A 21,128-nucleotide genomic window follows, 5' to 3' on the forward strand; every position below is an offset into this window, starting at 1 on the left:
TTACTGAAGGTTTGCCACAATTCTGAATGTAATTGAACAGGGATAATGATTCAGGTCAGGACCTGGAGGGGGTGTATGATGGGGCCTGACCAGAACCTTCAGCTTGTTCCAAGACTGGCTCTTTCTATGGCAGAACTACAGAAAGGCTGGAGAATCCTATGAGGATGGGGCCCACGCTGATAATGTGGGGCCCCTCACCCTGAATTCTGCTTGTTACAGAGCTTCTGGGCCCTGAGTTTCCAGGGTCCCTGTCCTTCTTTGTCCCTCTGTCCAGGGAGGAATTCCAGTGATTTTTGCTAAAGGATCTTGCTAGCATGGGTGCCCAGAACGCACTGCAGTTTCCCCTTATGGCCCACCTTATACTATTTTCATTAGTCTTCTTCTCATTTATCACAAGCCCCGCAGGAGCAGAGGCCACGTCAGGAGTCCTCTGGACTGTTTATGCTCCTCCCACCCAGCTTCATCCTCACTTGCTCCAAGTAACTGCTGATTTTTAAAAAACTGCACAACGTGAGAGTTGCTAGTTAAGTTTTATTTGGGGCAAAATAAGGACTATAGCCTGGGAGACAGCATTTCAGATAGCTCTGAGAAACTGCTCCACAGAAGTAGGGGGGAAGGTCAGTACATACATGATTTTGGTGAAGGGGGGAGTACCTGCAGTCAAGCACATACTTTTGGCAGAAGGTTTCTGTTAGTCTCATGAGGGTTTCTCCTAGTCATGAGGAGCAGACGTCACCATGAAGATACTTTTTCTAGATATGAGGAGATGCAAGAATTGGGCTCATAAAACCAGCTCCTGAAAATATCTAACTGTCTGAAGACCTGTTCTGCCAGTTTCTCCCAGAACACAGAGTGCCTCGTTTCTGCTCTCCACCCTGAAATCCCTCCAGGGGGTGTCGAGGGTCAGCAGCTGCAGCAGCTCATGATTTCATCCTTGTAGAGGCAGATGGCAAGTGCCCATGGCAAGTGCCAATTTGTAGTTGACAGAATCACTGACCCGCAGAGTAGAAACAGTGGTCTAGGCAATGGCCCCAAACCTCTAGCCAGTTCCTGATGTGCTTGTACTTAAACCTAGTCTCTTACTGGACTTAAACTCATGACTCTGCAATCACAGGCTACGTCCCCAGCTCTGACAATCCCCTCTCCCATCCCAAAATGCCAGTTTGAGTCTGAGCTCTCCCGAACTGCAGACTTCACCACTTCCCTGCACCCTTCCAGCTCCCAGCTTCCCTTGGACTCAGCCAAGGTTAGAGAAACCAAATCCACTTTCTAGCTCCTCAGTTAGCATCCGGCTGGACCACGCACAGTCCACTCTCCCCCTCCACCAAAGGGTCACAGGTGATTGTTCTTAGGGGGTAGCCTGGGGGAGAGGGGCAGGAAGAGAGGGGAGAAAAGTGCTGGGTGCTCTCAAGGGAGAGCTAATGAGAGCTGCAGGGAGTGAGTGGGCTGTGGAATGGGAAGAAGAGGAGGAAGAGTGTGGAAAGTGTCCCATAACTCACAGGAGACTTTCACTAACCATGTAATTTGGGCCATGGACTGTGCTACGTATGAATGTGGACTCAGTCCTGCCTTCATGGGGCACCCAACATTTTAAAACACAGAGGAACATCCATCTTTTTAAAACTTAACACAAATCACCTCTAAATTCCATTGGAGTAAGTGCTGCAGAGAAAATGTTTGGATGCTGTTAGAGCATACATGGTGGGCATGTAGTCGGGCCAGCCCGATAGCTGTTCCCACCCCCCTTTCAAAGCCCCACACTTTAGCAGCCTCCCCTGTAGCTAAGAGTGACAGTGAGACGTGGTGCTGGCCAATAGGATGTTAAGGGAAGACTGCTGGGGATTTCTGAAGAAGCTTTTGGTTTCCTAATGAAAGGGACCTTACCATTTGGGATTGCTTCCACTTCCTTTTTACTGTCTTAAACATGGTGTGATGCCTGGAGCTGTGTCAGCCACTTTGCAACCATGAAGTGACAAGCATGGAAATGAAAAGACTGATGCTAAAAGAGCCAGCATTTCTGATGGCTTCTTTGAGCAACCAAACCAACAGCGGCAATCACCTACCTCAGGAATTCCTTTAACTGATCCGTGAATTATAGAGGAAGGATCAGAGGTGGCAGAATAGGCGTGTCCCCCAGCACTCTGCAGCTGCTGGTGCATCGTGAGGATTCAGTGAATGTGTTCAGCCTGTAAGTAACGTCTTCCACCTCCTACAGCTCCCGGTACTCATTAATTAATAACTGCCTGACTTGCCCAGGCACCGAGAGGTGAAGACCTGCCCAGAGTAACTCGGGATTAGTGGCAGAGCTGGAAACAAAGCCCTCCTCATTAGTCACGACTGTCCTTCCTAAGCTGTATTCTTCTCTGGGTTCTGGCAACAGCATCACTTTTAATGTACAGCTGCATCCTCCCAAGGTCCCAGAGTACTTCACTGCCTTCCAGGAGAATGCAAGACAGTTATGGGGAAGGGAGGAGATAATAAATTCACAGAACATCAGCGTTCAAAGACATCTTCAGATCCTCCCAGCTTGGGCGTGTAAATTGGTGCAACCAACTTTGCAGAGCCCTTTGGCAACCGCTAATAAGACATATGCATAAGCAGTTCCCAGCCACCCACTTGTAGGTGGACTCTCCAGAGAGACATTCCAATGTGGGCATAGAAGACATGCACATACAAGTTCACAGCCACAAGTTTTATAAAAGCAAGTGCATTGGAAACTCCCCAACTGACCTTTCATGATGACTGTATCAAGGCTGTGTGGTCTTGTGGGCCAGCAGAATACACACAGAAGATAAAACAAATACACTGATACTCAAGTGGGGATGCGGGCACGGCTCCAAGTGTACCGCTGATAGAATAAAGCAAGTTACAGAAAGACAACCAAGGCTGGGCTGCTGCTTTAGCCAGCTGTGGCTGCCGTAACAAAACGCCATCGACTGGGTGGCTGAAACCACAGAAATGTGTTTCCTAACAGTGCTGGAGGCTGGAGTTCTGAGATCAAGGTGCAAGCGTGGTTGGATTCCGCTGAGCGCTCACCTTCTGGCTTGTAGACGGCCTCCTTCTTTCTGTATCCTCATGTGGCCTTTCCTGGGCACTAATCCCATCAGACCAGGGCCTTGCCCTCATGACCTAATCACCTCCCACAGGCCCCATCTCCAAATACGTTGAGGGTTAGAGCATCAGCATATGAATTTGGGGGGGATACAAATAATCAGTTCATAACAACTGTGAATTCCTGTCCCCCTACTTGGCAGACAGGAGGACTCAGGTGTGCAGAAGGTGATAAGCTTGCCTACAGCCACCCCGCCCACCAATCACAGATCAGGCCTTCTCACTCCCACCTGCGTGCTCTTCCCGACACCGTGTTGGTCTTCAGCAGCCATTCCCATTCCTTTCTGCCAGGATCGTTATAAGAATATGTGTTATTAATTACTTTCTTCCATAGTGCTGCTTCCCACTCTTCCCTATCCCAGTCTGCTTGTCCAGGACATAACTGGGAATATATGTTACCTCTGCATCCCTCTCCTATCCCTGGGAAGGAGCTTTTCTTGGTCTCTGAGGTGTGCCTACGAGTCCCTGCACCTTCTCCCAAGAGCTGTTTGCATGTGTACTCATTTAGTCCACGACTGTTTACTGAGCACCTACTATGTGCCAGATACTATACCAGCAGTGGGGATTCAAAAATAAGATGTGGTCTCAGGTCTAACAGTGTTTGGGGTTTAGACGTGAATAGTTGGAAAACCCTTACTGTGTGCCAGACACTGTTCCAAGTTCTTTACTGAAATGGATTCATTTAATCCTCATAACATTATCATCCCCATTTTATGGGTAAAAAAGAAATCAGGCAGAGACGTTTAGGTCAACTTCCCAAGGTCACGCAGGTAGCAAGTGGCAGAGCCAGGATTCAGTCTCAGGAAGTCTGGCTCCAGAGTCTAGCCTGACAAGATATCCCCAGGTAGGTAAGCAGACAAAGACAGGGCACTGTGATGAACTATGAGACCCAAAGCTCAGGAGGCTTTGGGAACCCAGAGAAGGAGGTGTTCATGGAGGGCTGCCTGGATGAAGGGACCTTTGAGCTGAGTCATGAGGATGGCTAGATTTTTTTCTGGGTGAAATTGGACACATGTTCTCTACACAAAGCAAAAACACATGCAAAGACCCAGGGTATGAGAGAGTAATTAAATTCAGGGTACTGTGAGATGTTTGATGAGGCAGGACCAGAAGGATTGAGAGAGGGAACATGCAATTGATCCATTTCAAAATCATTGCCGTTTAAAAAAATATAAGGCAGCATAATATATTTTCATGGCTAAGTGGCCATGTTTTGGACCCAAAAAATGCTTGGGCTCAGATCTCAGCCCCAAAGCTTCTTGGCTTTATGAACATGGATCTCATGATGTCTCATTTCCTCATCTGTAAAACGGACATGATGATGTTCCCGCCTCACAGAGTGGGGTGAGAATTAAATGAGTTAAAACACGTGAGGCTCTTAGAACAGTGTTTGCACATGGTAAGTGCTCTTTATCATTGTCATCATCATCACCATCATCATCAGTTGGTTCATTCGTTTGGCCTGTTTATTTTGTCCCAGGGTCATGTGATGGAGCACAGAGTTATGGAAGGCAAGTCCTGAAACTCATGTTTAGAGCCATTGTCACTAGAAAGTGTCCTCAAGGCTAGTGAGGAGAGGGACATGCTTCCAGCCTGTCACTTGCAGGAATGCAAAATGTCCCCACATGTCCCTGTTTGATGAGAGCAAGCAAGGTCACTGCTGAAAGACAAGGACTTCTATTCACAAGGAGCGCAAAGGCGCTGGGTATATTAACATTTGACTTTGCAGAGGGAGAGACAGGGGCGCTGAGTGGGTCTCAGAGGCAGATCCAGCCTCATAGGACCCTTCGGGGATCATGGTCCATAGAGAGGTGCTCCACAGGGGCCTCCTACAACAGGTGACCCTGGAACCCACAGGAAGGACCCGTTAGTGATCATCTCAGCATTATCATCTTTGCCGTTTTGGACAAGTGAGTCATAACTTACATTTCTAGGATTACTGTCAATGGGCACTTACATCTGTTAGTTTGTCTGAACCTCACCATACCCATGTTAGTGAGCAGAAGCTGGTCTCATTTTTCCTATTTTGAGTTGTAAACTGAGGACCAGTTATGTGACCTGTTTAGTGATGAGCTGAATCATGACCAAGACTCTCCACACTTCAGGCTAAAGATCTTTTTAGTATAAATATATCCCTTCATATCTCTGACGTTCCCAAAGTACAGACAAAATCCAGGCTACTTCGTGTTCAACTTAAAGAGAATTCACAGTCCACACGGCTGCTGCTAGCTGGCAGCTGCATGGCCTCCCTCCACTAAGGACGCTGTGTGGAGGGAGGAGCATGGCTTCCACCCATGGGCTCCCAGGCTCTGGAATTTGATGTGTCAATGCAATTTCAAAGAATATTCTGAAGACAAACATAGGGTGGCCAATTTGTATTTTTCAAAATGAGGATATACACAAAATATAATTTAAAAAATATAATATTACAAAGAAAGGATATTTCAGCATTCCCACAAAACCCCAAACAAGTAGGAAGCACTCAACATCAGATTCAGGACATTCTCTACAAGACGGGCAAGAACTTAGACAAATGCGCATGCTGCTTAGGACTGCTGGGAATAATCGCACAGGTTGTGCACTGCACAACTCCAGGGTCGGGAGTGCCGTTCACAAGAACTATGCTGATTTTGCCCTTATTTTCTCATTTCCCCACAGATGGGCAGAAATTGCTTTAGAAGGTAGACTGGCAGATGAGAGTCCCTTCTAGCATGTCGATTCTAAATTTCTCAATGTTCCAAAGGAATATTGACACATTCTGGTCCAGAAACTTTAGGTGTGCTTTGAGAATCACAAGAAAAACCATCAAGTCTACTCAAGGGCCCCACACTCTAAGGAAAGCTATGCTTTAATTCCCTTTTGTTCAGTAGCCTCTTGAGCAAACATCTAAGAAAGTGTTTTGCAGTGAACAAAAGTGGGGAAGCCACTGCTCCTGCCCACCCACCTCATTTTACAAAGTCCCTGAGAGGTCACATGACTTGTCAACAACCCTAGTCTGTTTGGCCATGGCTGGAAATATGGCGGTCACCTTTGGGCACTAAACATTGACGCATCAATCTAACCCCTTCCTATACCCATCTCAATTCCACAGGTTCTCAGAACCTAGGGAGCCTACAAATACTCCTGGGTACTTCTACCATATATGACCCAGCAATCCTACTTCTGGCTATTTATCCAAAGGCAATGAAAACACTAACTCAGAAAGGTGTATGCACCCCCATGTTTATTGTAGCATTATCTACAATGGCCAAGGCATGGAAGCAACCTAAGTGTCCATCAATGGATGAATGGGTAAAGAAAACGTGATATATACAGTTGACTTTTTTAAAATAAATTTATTTATTTATCTTTTTTTTATTTTTGGCTGTGTTGGGTCTTTGTTGCTGCACGTGGGCTTTCTCTAGTTGCAGTGAGCAGGGGCTACTCTTCGCCGTGGTGCGTGGGCTTCTCATTGCGGTGGCTTCTCTTGTTGCAGAGCACAGGCTCTAGGCGTGTAGGCTTCAGTAGTTGTGGCATGCGGGCTCAGTATTTGTGGCTCGCTTGCTCTAGAGCGCAGGCTCAGTAGTTGTGGTGCACGGGCTTAGTTGCTCCATGGCATGTGGGATCTTCCCGGACCAGGGCTCAAACTCGTGTCCCCTGCATTGGCAGGCGGATTCCCAACCACTGCACCACCAGGGGAGCCCTATACAGTTGACTCTTGAACAGCTCAGGGGTTAGGGGTGCCGACCCTCCACACAACGGAAAATCTGTGTGGAACTTTACAGTCGGCCCTCTGTGTCCTCAGGTCCACATCCAAGGATTTAACGAAGCACGAATTGTGTAGTACTGTAGTATTTACTATTGAAAACCATCCACGTAACAGTGGACCTGCAACACTTCAAACCCATGTTGTTCGAGGGTCAGCTGTATATAGAGTGGAATATTATTAAGTTATAGGAAAGAAGGAAATCTTGCCATTCACAACAGCATGGATGGACCTTGAAGACCTTAGGCTGGGTGAAATAAGTCAGACAGAGGTAGACTGTCTGCTTTCACTTATATGTGGAATCTAAACAAACTCATAGCTACCTGGAGCGGATTGGTTGTTGCCAGAGGCGGGGGTTGGAGGTGCAAACTTAAGTCCTGGGGAATAAATAAGTACAGCATGGTGACTATAGTTCATGAGGCTCTACTGTATATTTGAAAGTTGCTAACAGAGTAGATCTTAAAAGTTCTCACCACCAGAAAAACAACTGTTAATTATATGGTGCTGGATGTTACCTAGACTTATTATTGTGATCATTTTGCAATATATACAAATGTCAAATCATCATGTCTTACACCTGAAGCTAACATAATGTTATAGGTCAATTATATCTCAATAAAGAAAGAAACGTTAATATTTCGAACAAACAAAAAAAGTCTCCTTTACCCTTTCTCCTCCCCAAAAGAAACAGATTCAACGTATTACTGCATGGTTTTCTAGTTCTTTTCTAAGCCCTTAAACACACACACAAATCTATATATATATATCCAGGAGATAACAATGTAAGCATGGTTCTGAAAATTCCTGTTTTCACTTAAAATATTTCTTAGCAATAATTCCATGTAGTGCCTGACTCTTTTCGAATAGATGAAGAGATTTTCCTGGACATGCCATGAATTGTTTTAACCACTTCCCTTCTCATGGGCTTTCAGGTTGTCTGCACTTTTCAGTGTCAAAAATAGATTTCCAGTTAATATTCTAGAGTTAACATATTTGTGCCTAAGAATGAATCTTTATTTAAGATGTTTTCAGAGAAGTAGAACTCTTGGGCCAAAGGTACATTTAAAATTTTGATAGCTGTAGTCAAATTTGTTTTAAAAATGTCTTTACCAATTCATCTCCCATCAACAACATATGAAAGTGCCTATTTCCACACATCTTCCCAGCCCAGGATTCTCAATCTTTAATCTTTGCCAAACTGAGAGGTAAAAAATGTTAACTTATTTTCATTTGACTGTCTCTAGTAATTGGAGAAATTAAATATTTTTTCACGTGTTTATTGGCCGTATGTGTTTCTTCTGTGACTTTGCGCATTTTCCTATTCTTCTTCATTTCCTTAACAATTAAAAAAATTCTTTACATATTTCAGATGTTGATGAAAATATTTATAATTTTTTATTTCAATAATTTGATTGTCTTCAACTTTGTCATGTAATTTTTCAAACATAACGATCTTTTTCACTTTTTAAACTTTTAAATTTAGAACAGTTTTAAATTAATAGAAAAATTGTGAAGATAATACATAGAATTTCCATGTACCCCACACTTGATTTTCCCTTTTATTTATATGTCACATTAGTATAGTACATTTGTTACAATTAAACCATTATTACATTAGCACTAACTAAAGTCCATATTGTATTCCTGTTTCCTTAGTTTTTACCTAATGACCTTTTTCTCTCCAGGATCCCAAGCAAGGCCCCATGTTACATTTAGTCATCTTTTTTAAAAAAATTAATTAATTAATTATTTTTTTGGCTGCCTTGGGTCTTCGTTGCTGTGCGCGGGCTTTCTCTAGTTGCGGTGAGCAGGGGCTGCTCTTTGTTGCAGTGTGTAGGCTTCTCACTGCAGTGGCTTCTCTTGTTGCGGAGCACAGGCTCTAGGTGCGCGGCTTCAGTAGTTGTGGCACGCGGAGTCAGTAATTGTGGCTCGCGGGCTTAGTTGCTCTGCGGCATGTGGGATCTCCCCGGACCAGGGCTCGAACCCATGTCCCCTGCATTGGCAGGTGGATTCCCAACCACTGTGCCACCAGGGAAGTCCCACATTTAGTCATCTTGTCTCCTCAGGCTCTCCTTGACTGACAGTTTCTTGGATGTTCCTTGTTTTTGATGAGTACTGGTCATGTATTTTGTAGAATGTCCTTTAACTGGAATTTGTCTGAGAGTTTCCTCATGATTAGATTGGGGTGATGGGCTTTTGAGAGGAAGACCACAGAGGAAAAGTGCCATTTTCCTCACACTGTACCAAGGGCACATACCATCAACATGACTTACCACGGCTGGTGTTGCCTCGATCACCTGGCTGAGACAGTGTTTGTCAGCTTTCTCCACCACAGTTACTTTTTTCTTCCCCCTTTTCCTTATTGTACTTTTAAGCACAGCCCACGCTTAAGGAGTGGGATGCTACCCTCTAATTCCTTGAGGGCAGAGTATCTACACAAATTATTTGGAATTCTTCTGCACTGAAGAATTGTCTATTCTCCCCCATTTATTTATTTATTGAACCATTTATTCATAACAGGATGGACCCATGAATATTTACTTTATACTTTAGGTTATAATCCAGTAGCATTTAATGTCTTGCTTGAAGTGTTCCCGCTCTGGCCACTGGGAGTCGGGAATTCTTTCAGTTGGCTCCTGCATCCCTTTGATAGATGCCTCTCCGTCACTGTGACTTTATTTTTTTAACACTTCCTAACTTTCCAGCATTACAAGGCTCATCTTGTATATTTCATGACCCAGTCTTAGAATCATCTGTTTCTCTAAGGAATCCTGGTTCCTTTTATTGGAGAATGATATTAGCAACCACGATCTGGGTGGTAGGTATGCTTGTTGCCAGAAATTGGTATTGCCAGTTTTTTTGGACTTTAACCACTTTATGGGTGTGAGTAGTCTCTTATTGTTGGTTGAATTTGTGATTCCCTGAAGTCAAATGATGTGCATCTTTCCACATATTTATTTGCCTTCTATATATCTTCTTCGGTGAGGTATCTGTTCAGATTTTTTTGTCCATGTTTTAAAATTGTGGTAAAATATACATAACAGGAAATTTAGCTTTTTAACCATTTTAAGTGTCATTCACATTCATGTGCAAACGTCACCAAGCTCTATCTCCAAAACACTTTTCATCTTCTGAAACTAAAACTCTGTACCCATTTAACAATAATTTCCAGTTCCCTCCTTCCCATAGCCTCTGGCAACCACCAATCTACTTTCTGTCTCTATGAATTTGACTATTTTAGCTGTCCTCTTGCGTCTAGCTTATTTCACTTAGCATAATGTCTTTAAGGTTCATCCATATTGTAATATGTCTCATAATTTCCTCCCTCTTTAAGGCTGAATAATATTCCATTGTATGTATGTGTCTCAGTTCATTTATCCATCCATCCATCAATAGAAATTTGGTTTGCTTCCACTTTTGGTGATTAAAAATAATACTGCTATGAACATGGGGCATAAATATCTCTTCAAGTCTTTGCTTTCAATTCTTTTGGGCTTGCTGAAGTGGAATTGCTGGATCATAGTATGGTAATTCTGTGTTTAATTTTTTGAGGACACATCCTGTTTTCTGTAGTGGCTGTACCATTTTACATGCCCACCAGCTATGCACAAGGGTTCCAATTTTTCCACATCCTTACCAATACTTGTTATTTTCTATTTTGTTAACAGTAACCATTCTAATGAGTGTGAGGTGGTATGTCATTGTGATTTTGATTTGCATTTCCCTAATTATTAGTGCTTGTTGGCCATTTGTATGCCTTCTTTGTAGAAATGTCATCTCAAGTACTTTGCCCATCTTTTAATTGGGTTGTTTGTTTCTTAGATACTGAGTTGTTTGCCCGTTCTACAATTAAGTTGTTGCTTTTATATTGTTGAGGTTTAAGAGTTTTTGGAATGCTTTGGATACAAGCCCTTTACTAGGTATGTGCTTTCTAAGTATTTTCTTCCTCCTGTGGCTTGACTTTTCAACATCTTAACAGTATCTTCCACAGAGCAGAAGCAAATGTAGATTCTCTCCTATGTTTTCTTCTAAAAGTTTTATAGTTTTGCATTTACATGTAGTTCTTTGGTCCATTTTGAGTTTATTTTTTGTGAAAAATGTAAGGCATGTGTCTAGGTTACTATAATTATTATTTGCATGTGGACACCCAATTTTTCCAGCACCATTTATTAAAATGGCCTTTCTTTCTCCATTGAATTGCCCTTGCTCCTTTGACAAAGACCAAATACTGTATTTGTGTTGGTTCATTTCTGGACTTCATTCTGTTCTATTTATTGATGTGTCTGTTCTTTCACCAATACTGTGCTGTTTGATTACTGTAGCTTTTATAGTTTGCCTTGAAATTAGATATTGTTAGTGCTCCAACTTTGTTCTTTTTCTTCAGTATTGTGGTGACTATTCTTGATCTTGTGCTTTTCCATATAAACTTGAGAATTATTTTGTTGAGATATAAAAAATACCTTCCTGGGATTTTCATTAGGTTGCAATAATTTATAGAATAAGTTGTAAAGAATTGATTTCTTAGTAATATTGGGTCTATCAATTTGAGAACATGGACTATATCTCCATTTATGTAGATCTTCTTTGATTTCTTTCATCAGAGTTTTGTAGTTTTCCACATACAGGTCCTATACTTATTTTATTAGTTTTATACCTAATTATTTCATTTTGGGGGTGCTACTGTAAAAGATACTAATTTTCAATTTTTAATTCCAATTGTTCAATGTTGGTATAAAGGAAAACGCTTCACTTTTTATATTAATCTTGCTATAATCACTTATTATTTCCAGAAAAATTTTGGCTATTCTTTAGAATTTTTGATATAGGAAATGTGTCATCTGTGAACAAAAAAAATTTTATTTCTTTCTTTCCAATCTGTATAACTTCTGTTTCCTTCTTAGGGTCTTCTGTGTGTGTGTGTATGTGTGTGTGTGTGTGTGTGTGTGTGTGTGTGTGTGTGTGCATCTTATTCCACTGTTAAGACTTCTAATGTGATGTTGAAAAGAGGATATCCTTGCCTTGTTCCTGATTTTAGAGGGAAAGCACCTCATTTCACTCCATTAAGTTTGGTGTTAACTGTGTGTGTTTTATAGATGTTTTTTTTTTATCAAGATGGGGAAGTTGTCCCTTCTTTCTAGTTTGCTGAGAGTTTTTATCAGGAATGGGTATTGTCAAAAGCTTTTCCTGCATAAATTGATTTGATCGTATGAGTTTTCATTTTTTTAGCCTGTTCATATGGTGATTTGCATCGATTGTTTTTGAAATGTAAAACCAGCCTTGTATATCTAGAATAAATTCCGCTTGGTCATGGTGTATAGTTCTGTTTATACATTCTTGAATTTGATTTGGTAATATTTTGTTGAAGATTTTTACATTGATGTTCATGAAAGATGTTGATCTACAACTTTCTTTTGTTATAATTCTTTGAATTGAGTATTAGGGTAATGTTGGTTTCAGAGACTGAGTTACAAAGTATTCTCTCTGATTCTATTTTCTGGACGAGATTATGGAGAATTGGTTTCATTTCTTTCTTGAATGTTTGTAGAGTTTACCAGTGAAACCATCTGACCTTGGTGTCATCTTTTATGGAAGGTTATTAATTATTGATTAAAATTCTCTAATAGATATAAACCTATCCATTTCTCTTTGTATGAGTTTTAGTAGTTTATATCTTTTTAAATAAATTGACCTATTTCATCAGTCATCAAAGAGAATTATTCATAGTATTCCTTTTTATCCTTTAATGTGCATGAGAGCAGTAGTGATGGCATAATTTCTGATACTGTAATTTGTGTCTTCTCTCTCTTTCTCTTTTTCTCTTGGTTAACCAGGCTAGAGGTTTATCAGTTTTTAGAATCTTTTCACAGAACCAGCTATTTCTATTGTTTTTTGTTTTTTTTTTTTTGCTTTCAAGTTCTTCAGTTTCTGTTCCTAATTTTATTACTTCTTTTCTTCTGCTTTAAGCTTAAACAGCTCTTCTTTTTCTAATTTTATTGATTTTAGATCTTTCTTCTTTTTTAATATACGCATATATTGCTATAAATTCATCTTACAGTACTGCTTTTACTACATCAAATGATTTTTGATTCGTGTTATTTTCAATTTAATTTAGTTTGAAACATTTTTAAGTGTCTCTTCAGATTAGGGGAGCACTTAAGGTGAGGGCATTCTGAATCAAGGACACAGCCTACCAAGGAGGAGTGAGAAAATATGCCAAGTTCATAGGATGAAGATGAAGTTTGTATTATAGGTACAGAATATGAAGTGGTGTCCAACCAGAGGCAAGATACGAGGCAGGAAGTCAGAGCCTGAGCGCCCTCACGTGCCATGTGCTCAGGAGTTCAGCTTGTATCTTGGAAGTAATGGAGTAGAAAGCATTCTACCTATTAGTTTTGAATCTAGGCACTGTACTTCAATCAGAATGCTATGAATGTTTGCTACCCAGCATCTAATCAGTGTGGCTTACAAGAGCCAGTCTTCACAATACCCTCATGTCAGGGAAATGTGGAATGCTCGTCCCTCTCATGCTACTGAAGCCTAAACAAAGGAATTAAGAGGAGTCTATTCCTTATGCCCCATATTACACTAATTCACCCAGCTGTACCCTCTCAGAGTACCCCAGAACTTCTTTTTATATAACATGCATCATAATATTAAACAAATAAATACAATTGCAAGTTAACATCTGCCTCTCCCCTCCGAAGGTTGGGATGAGGGTGCAGTGGATTTCATGACCTTTCATCCCTAGCATTTACAAGGACTGGGCAAAATTCTCACTGCCTATATTAAATCCATTCCTGCTCAGAATACCTGGAGGGATTTCTCTTTTCCTTAGACAAACCACAACTCTTTTCGTATTTGGTACAGGGATGGATCCAAGAAACAGGACATTTGATGTGGGTTAGATCTGAAAATAGTAATGGTCTCATCTCTGGTGGAAAACTGAATGTTGGAAGTGCTTGGCAAATGTTGGCTGTTTGACAAGGCATTGCAAGACGCACTCAGGGGACCATTAGGTGGTTTCTAAGCAAGAATAAAAGGGAATAGAGAGAGTCCAGAATAGAGAGAGTCCAGTGGGACCTTGAGGATCAGTAAAGCTGACTGATTCTAGACTCCAGATGGTAGAAAATAAGAATTAGAAAGCCTTTTGTCTAAATAAACAAGCAAACAAACCTTGCAACAAAGATCAGATTAAAAATGTGGTCTTCCGGGCTTCCCTGGTGGCGCAGTGGTTGAGAGTCCGCCTGCCGATGCAGGGGACGCGGGTTCGTGCCCTGGTCTGGGAAGATCCCACATGCCGCGGAGCAGCTGGGCCCGTGAGCCATGGCCGCTGAGCCTGCGCGTCCGGAGCCTGTGCTCCACAACAGGAGAGGCCACAACAGTGGGAGGCCCGCGTACTGCAAAAAAAAAAAAAAAATGTGGTCTTCCCACTTAACCTTGACAGCCTCATGTACCATGAAGTTGAGAGAGAAGGGCATAGGGATGGAGAAGCAAAGAAATAAAGTAGATTTGAAAAATATATCCAGGAAAGATGTTTGAGTATCATTACTGGCTCTTCGAACTGACTGGAAGCAAAAACATCAGATGTCTACTAAGGTTTGGGGAGGATTGTATTACCAAGGAACCCGTAATTTCAGACTAAGAAGATCCTTGATGATTTAATACTTAAAACAACACTTTGTCCTCCAAGCTTCTGTAAGGAAAGATCAGGCTCCAGAAACTTACAGTTCCCAAGAAGAGCTTCTCCCCAACACACATCAGAAGTGGTCATGGAAGAGAATGAGCAAAGAAAAATCTCCCTCGGGGGTAAAGCCTGGACCACTGGGAAAAGTGGACCTCATGATTCTGCCCAAAGAGCAGAGCAGAAGTCTAGGGAGCCTCCCCCGTCCTAAAACAAGGAAGCTCACAGTGTCTGCACTACAGGATTCCCACATTGCTATGAATCCGTGACTAGTATGTGCCTTCTTTTGCGAATGTGAGACTTTACTGTGGAATTTCTGTTGCTGCTCCACCATTGTACATCAGGAGAAAGAGATAATTTGTAATTTTAGTGTGTAAGTCCCAAGATTCCTAATATCCTTTGTGGTCCTCAACACCCTTTCTCTCTTTCCCACTGGCAGGTTAGAGGTTAATACCAGGGTGATCTTGAGAATCATGTGCTTAAAAATGGCAGTATGTCCATCAGCCTGGGCCCCTGAATGACCATGTCGAGCAAAGCCCTCTGTTAACCCACATTGCATGATGATATCATAGGGAAATGCATGTTTAATGTGTCAGTATGCTAAGAGTATGGATTTGTTTGTTATAGCATCTGGAGTTAATTACCCTGACTAGTATATTGAGTGACTATTTTAAGCCACACAATAGCTCAGAAAAAAAACAGGTCCAGAGCCCGGGTCTCCGGATCCCTAGTCCAGTAAGTTTTCTACTTTTGGAATATGTCTTGTGCTGACTCTAGAATGACAAGTCACTCCCCCGAGGCCCTGCCTTTATTCACTAGAATAATGACACGGTCCCATTGTTTTTCCACTGGCCCAGCTTGTCCAGGTTAGCAAGCGTGATGGAGGCATCGTCTGCTGACCCAATTTCTCTCCCTCTACTGTGTTGAAGGAGTTTATGAAGGTCTGTAACTACACAATCACCCTCCTCCTTTATGAGCTCAGACAACATTTCCCCCCTTTTATTACATTTACTGTCCTTGCTTGCCGAGGCACTTTTATGACTGTGGGAACGATTGCCTCGCTCTTGAGAAACTCAGGAATATCCCTCAGTGCTTCATATAACTTGTCACAATATTTTTAACAGCAATTCTTTTTGTGTTTTTCTGTGAGAGCCTCTCGCCAGCCTCTCCCCTGACAACACTGTGAGGGGCCGGTCTGACAATGGGAGTCATCCTTCTTTGCAGAAGCAGCTATTTTCCAAGGCTCTGCCCACAGCCGGCTTCTCCATTCTTTTAAACCCACTACCCATGGTCTCAGGCTTGAGGTTAGAGTTTGAAGGTTTGGGGTTTTCTTTGCATGGGTAGAGAAAAGAAACAGACCATCCTGAAATTAGAGGCTCAGGGGAGCAAGGGCCAATGTACAGCCTTAGACAAAGGTTACTAGCAACAACATTAAGAGCAAAAATTTGTTTACAAAGCCGTTTCATATGTAATCCATTTGGTACAGCAGTTTGGCTGGAGGGACATTACAATTTAGTACATGGTCTTCGAGATTCAGGTGCTTTTGGCCACCCTGGGAAGATTCTGCCACCCCCATCATCACCCCATTTTATTCAATATATGGATGTCTTTGTCTATCCTTTGTTCTCCCATAATATCCTAAGCTTATCTCTCTTGCAATATTTATCTGTTTTGAGAACAAAACAGCCATTCATCTCTCTGAATCCCGGACACTTTAACTGGTGCCCAGCACACAGTGAGCGATCAATATTCATTAAGCCAACATTGATTGAGCGCCTACTCTATGCCAGCACATGTCCTAGGCTCTGGTGATACAAGGGTGACCGATAACATACAAAACACCTGATCTCAGGTTTAATTCAGTCAGGGAGAGAGATAGGAAAAATGATTAAAACAAAAACAAAAACAAAAAAGAGGAGAATGTTTGGGAGCGAGAGCTGCCAGGGAGACAGTAAAGTGGTCATGGTCAAGAGGTGATTGGGTTGGAGGGGAAACTAGGTGGTCAAGGGGCCTCTTGGAGGGAAGACATGTGAACCAAAACATGAATGAAGAGACAGAGGAGCCAGGAAAAATCTGGGTGAAGAAAAGTCCAGGCAGAGGGCACAGCCAAGTCCTTGCTGTGTTAGAGGAACAGAAGGACAAGAGCGTTGCCAGGTGGGAAGAGTGAAGGGCAGAGCCGCAGCAGGTGAGGCTAGATGGGCAGCCGGGAGGGGCCCGGGTGGGGATGGTGGATTCACTCTGACAGCAACAGGAATTACTGGAGGGTCCAAGCAGGGGGCATCATGATTTACTCCATAGTTTTGGAAAGATCCCTCCAGACTGCTGGGCAGGGGACAGATGGCAGTCTGAGTGGCTGTAGGGACCTTAGGGAGGAGTTGGCTGCTCCCAGTAGGGGCTGAGGTTTGGACAAAGGCATACGGTGGGGCTGGATGTACTTTCAAAGGTAGCGCTGAAAGGAGCACAGTTTACCCGTTGAGGCGGAGATAATCCAACCCGTAAATACAGTGTGACATTTTTAAAGCATCTGCTACGTACAAAGTGCTTTCCATTTGTTATCTCATCCCTACATTCATAAAACATGTATGGGCCTATCCCATAGGCCAGGAACTACGAAGTAGAAAGTATCTTTGTTTCTATACTTGGGAAACTCGATGACAGGAAGATAAAGCCAAGGTCTCAGACGGGGGACAGGATACAAGTCTAACTCCAATGTCTGTGCCACTTTTATTACACTCAACTGTGTTCCCTCCCACGGTTTTCAGGGAGGGCAAGATTTCCCAGGGCTTTATCTCTTCTTCAAAGTACCGGAACTACGAAAAACAATCACATCTGACATTTCTTGAACACTTACTATGTCCTGGGCACTGTGCCCAGAGAATGATGGACATTATCTCATTTAACTCTTGATAACCCTGTGAGGTAGAGGATGGGACTGAGGCTCAGGGAGCTGATTAGCCCAAATTATATGAATAATATAGAATGTTTGCAAGAATCAGTAAGTAGTAGAGCCAGGCTTTAAGACCCAGCTCTTTTGGACTCTTTACCACCATGGTTTTCTGTCTCCAGTAATACACAAAGAACGTCTGCACTGTTCTTCACAGTTCACAGAGCTCCTTCTGAAGTCACATCAGCTCCTGTAGGATTTGGACTGTGGGCCAGAGCAGGCTTAGGCAACCGAATGGCCCGACACACAAGGAGGCCCCATGCAGATGTGATGTCCGCTGAGACCCTCTCCGGTTCAGCCACCTTGCTTTCCGGAAAGAAAGCAGCAGCACGGCATTTCCCATGTGGGTCAACTCCCAATAAGCACATCAAAGCCCTGAAAATGTATCCCAGACATCTTTTCAGACTGACATAGGAGAACCACCCCCAAAATGTTATTGAAAACGTTGCCAATAAAAGTGATGAACCACTTTTGCAAGTGACCCAAGACTAAAACTTTTTTTCTTCTTTGCCTCGAAAGGCATCCCCTTCATCTGTCTTAAATTGTAATCAGATACAACCTTGATAGAATGAAAGCAGAGGTCACACTGAACAAACTGGCACTTTACGTGCTCTGAAAAAGGCTCCTTTGTAACAGGAAAATTATAGCATTTCTATAGAGGGATTTTTCTTAAAAGGACAGGCTGCTTTGTTCAAATGGTGCTGATTTCAGCGCTCTGAGGAGAGGGCGCTTTCAGACTGTCGGCCTGCTGAAATGTGTGGGGTTCCTTTTGTTTGTAGAAACCTGCATATATTACAGGGAATATATTCAAATAGAAATTGTAAACCGTTTCTAGGCAATATTTTGCTCGTCCAGAGACATCAGACAAAATGCAAAATGGTCCCCACTTTACATCTTGCTTATCTATAGTATCAGATGTCGTATGAGCAGAGGTAGAATATGGTTCCTGGATCTCTGTGGGACCTGAGTTATACATTTTGTCCACACACGTGCTGCTTCTCTTGGGAGGGGAGCTGACATTTGCAAGCAGTGGTATTCCAGATCACAGAATTTGACTTGCATTTAAAAGGGAAAACAGCAACAAAACAAAACTCTTTGAGTTTAGGTAATGTACAAGAAGACAGGAAATATAACTTGGACCCACGGCACCCTGCAATCTGAGGGAGCGAGGCCAAACTTTGGGAAATCATTGCAAAGCAGAGTGTGAAAGTCTGAAATGTGTTTGAACTAAAAAACAAGGTTTTGTGTCAATTGAAATGCCAGACATGTCATGTCTCAACATGTAACGTTATCAGAAATTAAGCAAAGTGTTTCATTTTCCCGGTGTCAATTTTAACACTTAACAATATTTTTGGCATTGTAATTACTGTTTTCATTCCATTAGGTCTTCTGTGAGTAGGAATGTTTTGTCTGCAACTCTAATAATCATTTATACTTTGTATGAGCAGATGTATTGCTTCATTAAATCTGATTGTTTATAGCTAATCATAAAAGTTTTACCAAGCCTACTAAACCCCATATTTGGGTTTTAAGTGTTTGTTTCTCACCCCGTTAATTATGTCATGAATGAAATCAGTATTGTCATTTTTCATGAAACAGCTATATTTGTGTTGGGGTGAAATGAGACTTCTAAATTTCATTTCCTAGGTAATAAAAGGAAGGAATTCCAGTGTGATACTCTTTAATTTCATGCACAATGAGTGCTTTTTAATCTAAGTCTGGGCAGGAAGGGGCTGCCTTTCCCCGGGCATCATGAGGCCATTGTATTATTTCCCAAGGAATAAGGTATAGGTTTCATTAATAGGAGAGCTATGAATGTCTTGTGTGGTCTAGACCATAAATAAGTAGAAAAGGATCAATCCTAGAGGTAGCGGGATGAACTTGATTTTAGATATAGCAGGAGAGACCTGGCCAAGAGAAGGAAGACCCTGTAATGTATCCATTTCGCAGCCCAGTCTGGGTTTGCGTGACTTGTGAACTTTCATTATGTGCAGCCACTGGGATTCCAAGGTTTATGCATTACTATCACAGAGCCTAACCCGTCCTTTTTTTTTAATTAAAAAATTTTTTTTAATTAAAAAATTTTTATTGAAGTGTAGTTGATTTATAATACAATGTGTTAGTTTCAGGTGTACACAAAGTGATACAGTTATATATGTGTGTATATATATATATATATAAAATGATATTTATATATTGTTATATATTCTTTTTCAGATTCTTTTCCATTATAGGTTATTACAAGATGTTGAATATAGTTCCCTGTGCTACACAGTAAGTTCTTGTTACTTATCTATTTTGTATACAGTAGTGTGTATCTGTTAATCTCAAACTCCTAATTTATCCCTCCCCCGCCCCTTTTCCCTTTGGTAACTAGAGTTTATTTTCTAAGTCTGTGAGCCTATTTCTGGTTTGTAAATAAGTTCATTTGTATCACTTTTTTTAGATTCCACATATAAGTGATATCATATGATATTTGTCTGACTTACTTCACTTAATATGATAATCTCTAGCTCCATCCATGTTGCTGCAAATGGCATTATTTCATTCCTTTTTGTGGCTGAGTAATATTCCATTGTATAGATGTACCACACCTTCTTTATCCATTCATCTGTCGATGGACATTTAAGTTGCTTCCATGTCTTGGCTATTGTCAATAGTGCTGTTATGAACACAGGGGTGCATGTATCTTTTTGAACTAGAGTTTTCTCCAGAATATGCCCAGGTGGGGTTGCTGGATCATACGGGAGCTCTATTTTTAGTTTTTGTTTGTTTGTTTGTTTTTTGCGGTACGCGGGCCTCTCACTGTTGTGGCCTCTCCCGTTGCGGAGCACAGGCTCCTGACACGCAGGCTCAGCGGCCATGGCTCACGGGCCCAGCCGCTCCGCAGCATGTGGGATCTTCCCGGACCGGGGCATGAACCCGTGTCCCCTGCATCAGCAGGCGGACTCTCAACCACTGCGCCACCAGGGAAGCCCCTATTTTTAGTTTTTTGATGAACCTCCATACTGTGCTCTACAGCAGCTGCACACATTTACGTTCCCACCAACAGTGCAGGAGGGTTCCCTTTTCTCCACACTGTCTCCAGCATTTATTACTTGTAGACTGTTTGATGATCGCCATTCTGACCGGTGTGAGGTCATACCTCATTGTAGTTTTGATCTGAGCCTAGCCCATTCTAACCAATAGATACTCACTTCTCAGGCTGTCATGAGGATCAAATGATGTTCACGCAGGGTGCCTAGGGCAGTGCCTAACTTCTTGCCTGTGATCGGTAAACGGTGCGCCTCCCTCACCCAAGCTGCACCCACTGGTTCATCAGCATAGGTGTGAAGAGGCTCACCTCTCACCCCAGTGGCATGTTGTTCCTGCCTCACCTCTCTGAATGTCGTGACAGCCTAGGAATGTTATAGAGCCTACGGAGGCATATGCAAATGCCACTGCCAGATTTATAGAGTTGATAATAGAGCTCTTGGGCTAACAAAGGCAGTGCTGGAGTCAAAGGTTGCAGAGCATTTTGATGCAAATGTATGAAGAGGTGTTTTGTCTCCTAGTCAAGCCTTCCTTGGCTGAGATGATAAACTACTGAGGCAGCCTGGTGCTGTCCTAGGGCTGTTTATCAGGTATGGCATCCAGTGGAGAGACAG

At 42.3% G+C, this 21,128-nt stretch overlaps 1 long non-coding RNA gene across 4 annotated transcripts in view; it reads left to right on the forward strand.

Moving 5' to 3' along the window:
- Positions 1-21,128, forward strand: part of LOC132413289 (uncharacterized) — a 445,109-nt gene that overhangs the window by 415,226 nt on the left and 8,755 nt on the right. For all 4 annotated transcript variants that reach the window (XR_011246238.1, XR_009516685.1, XR_009516684.1 and 1 more), the window contains one exon: positions 19,699-19,755. This is a non-coding gene — a long non-coding RNA (uncharacterized lncRNA). The remainder of the gene's footprint in view (positions 1-19,698; positions 19,756-21,128) is intronic.

The sequence above is a fragment of the Delphinus delphis genome, chromosome 17 (assembly GCF_949987515.2).
Source record: "Delphinus delphis chromosome 17, mDelDel1.2, whole genome shotgun sequence".
Lineage (NCBI taxonomy): Eukaryota > Metazoa > Chordata > Mammalia > Artiodactyla > Delphinidae > Delphinus > Delphinus delphis.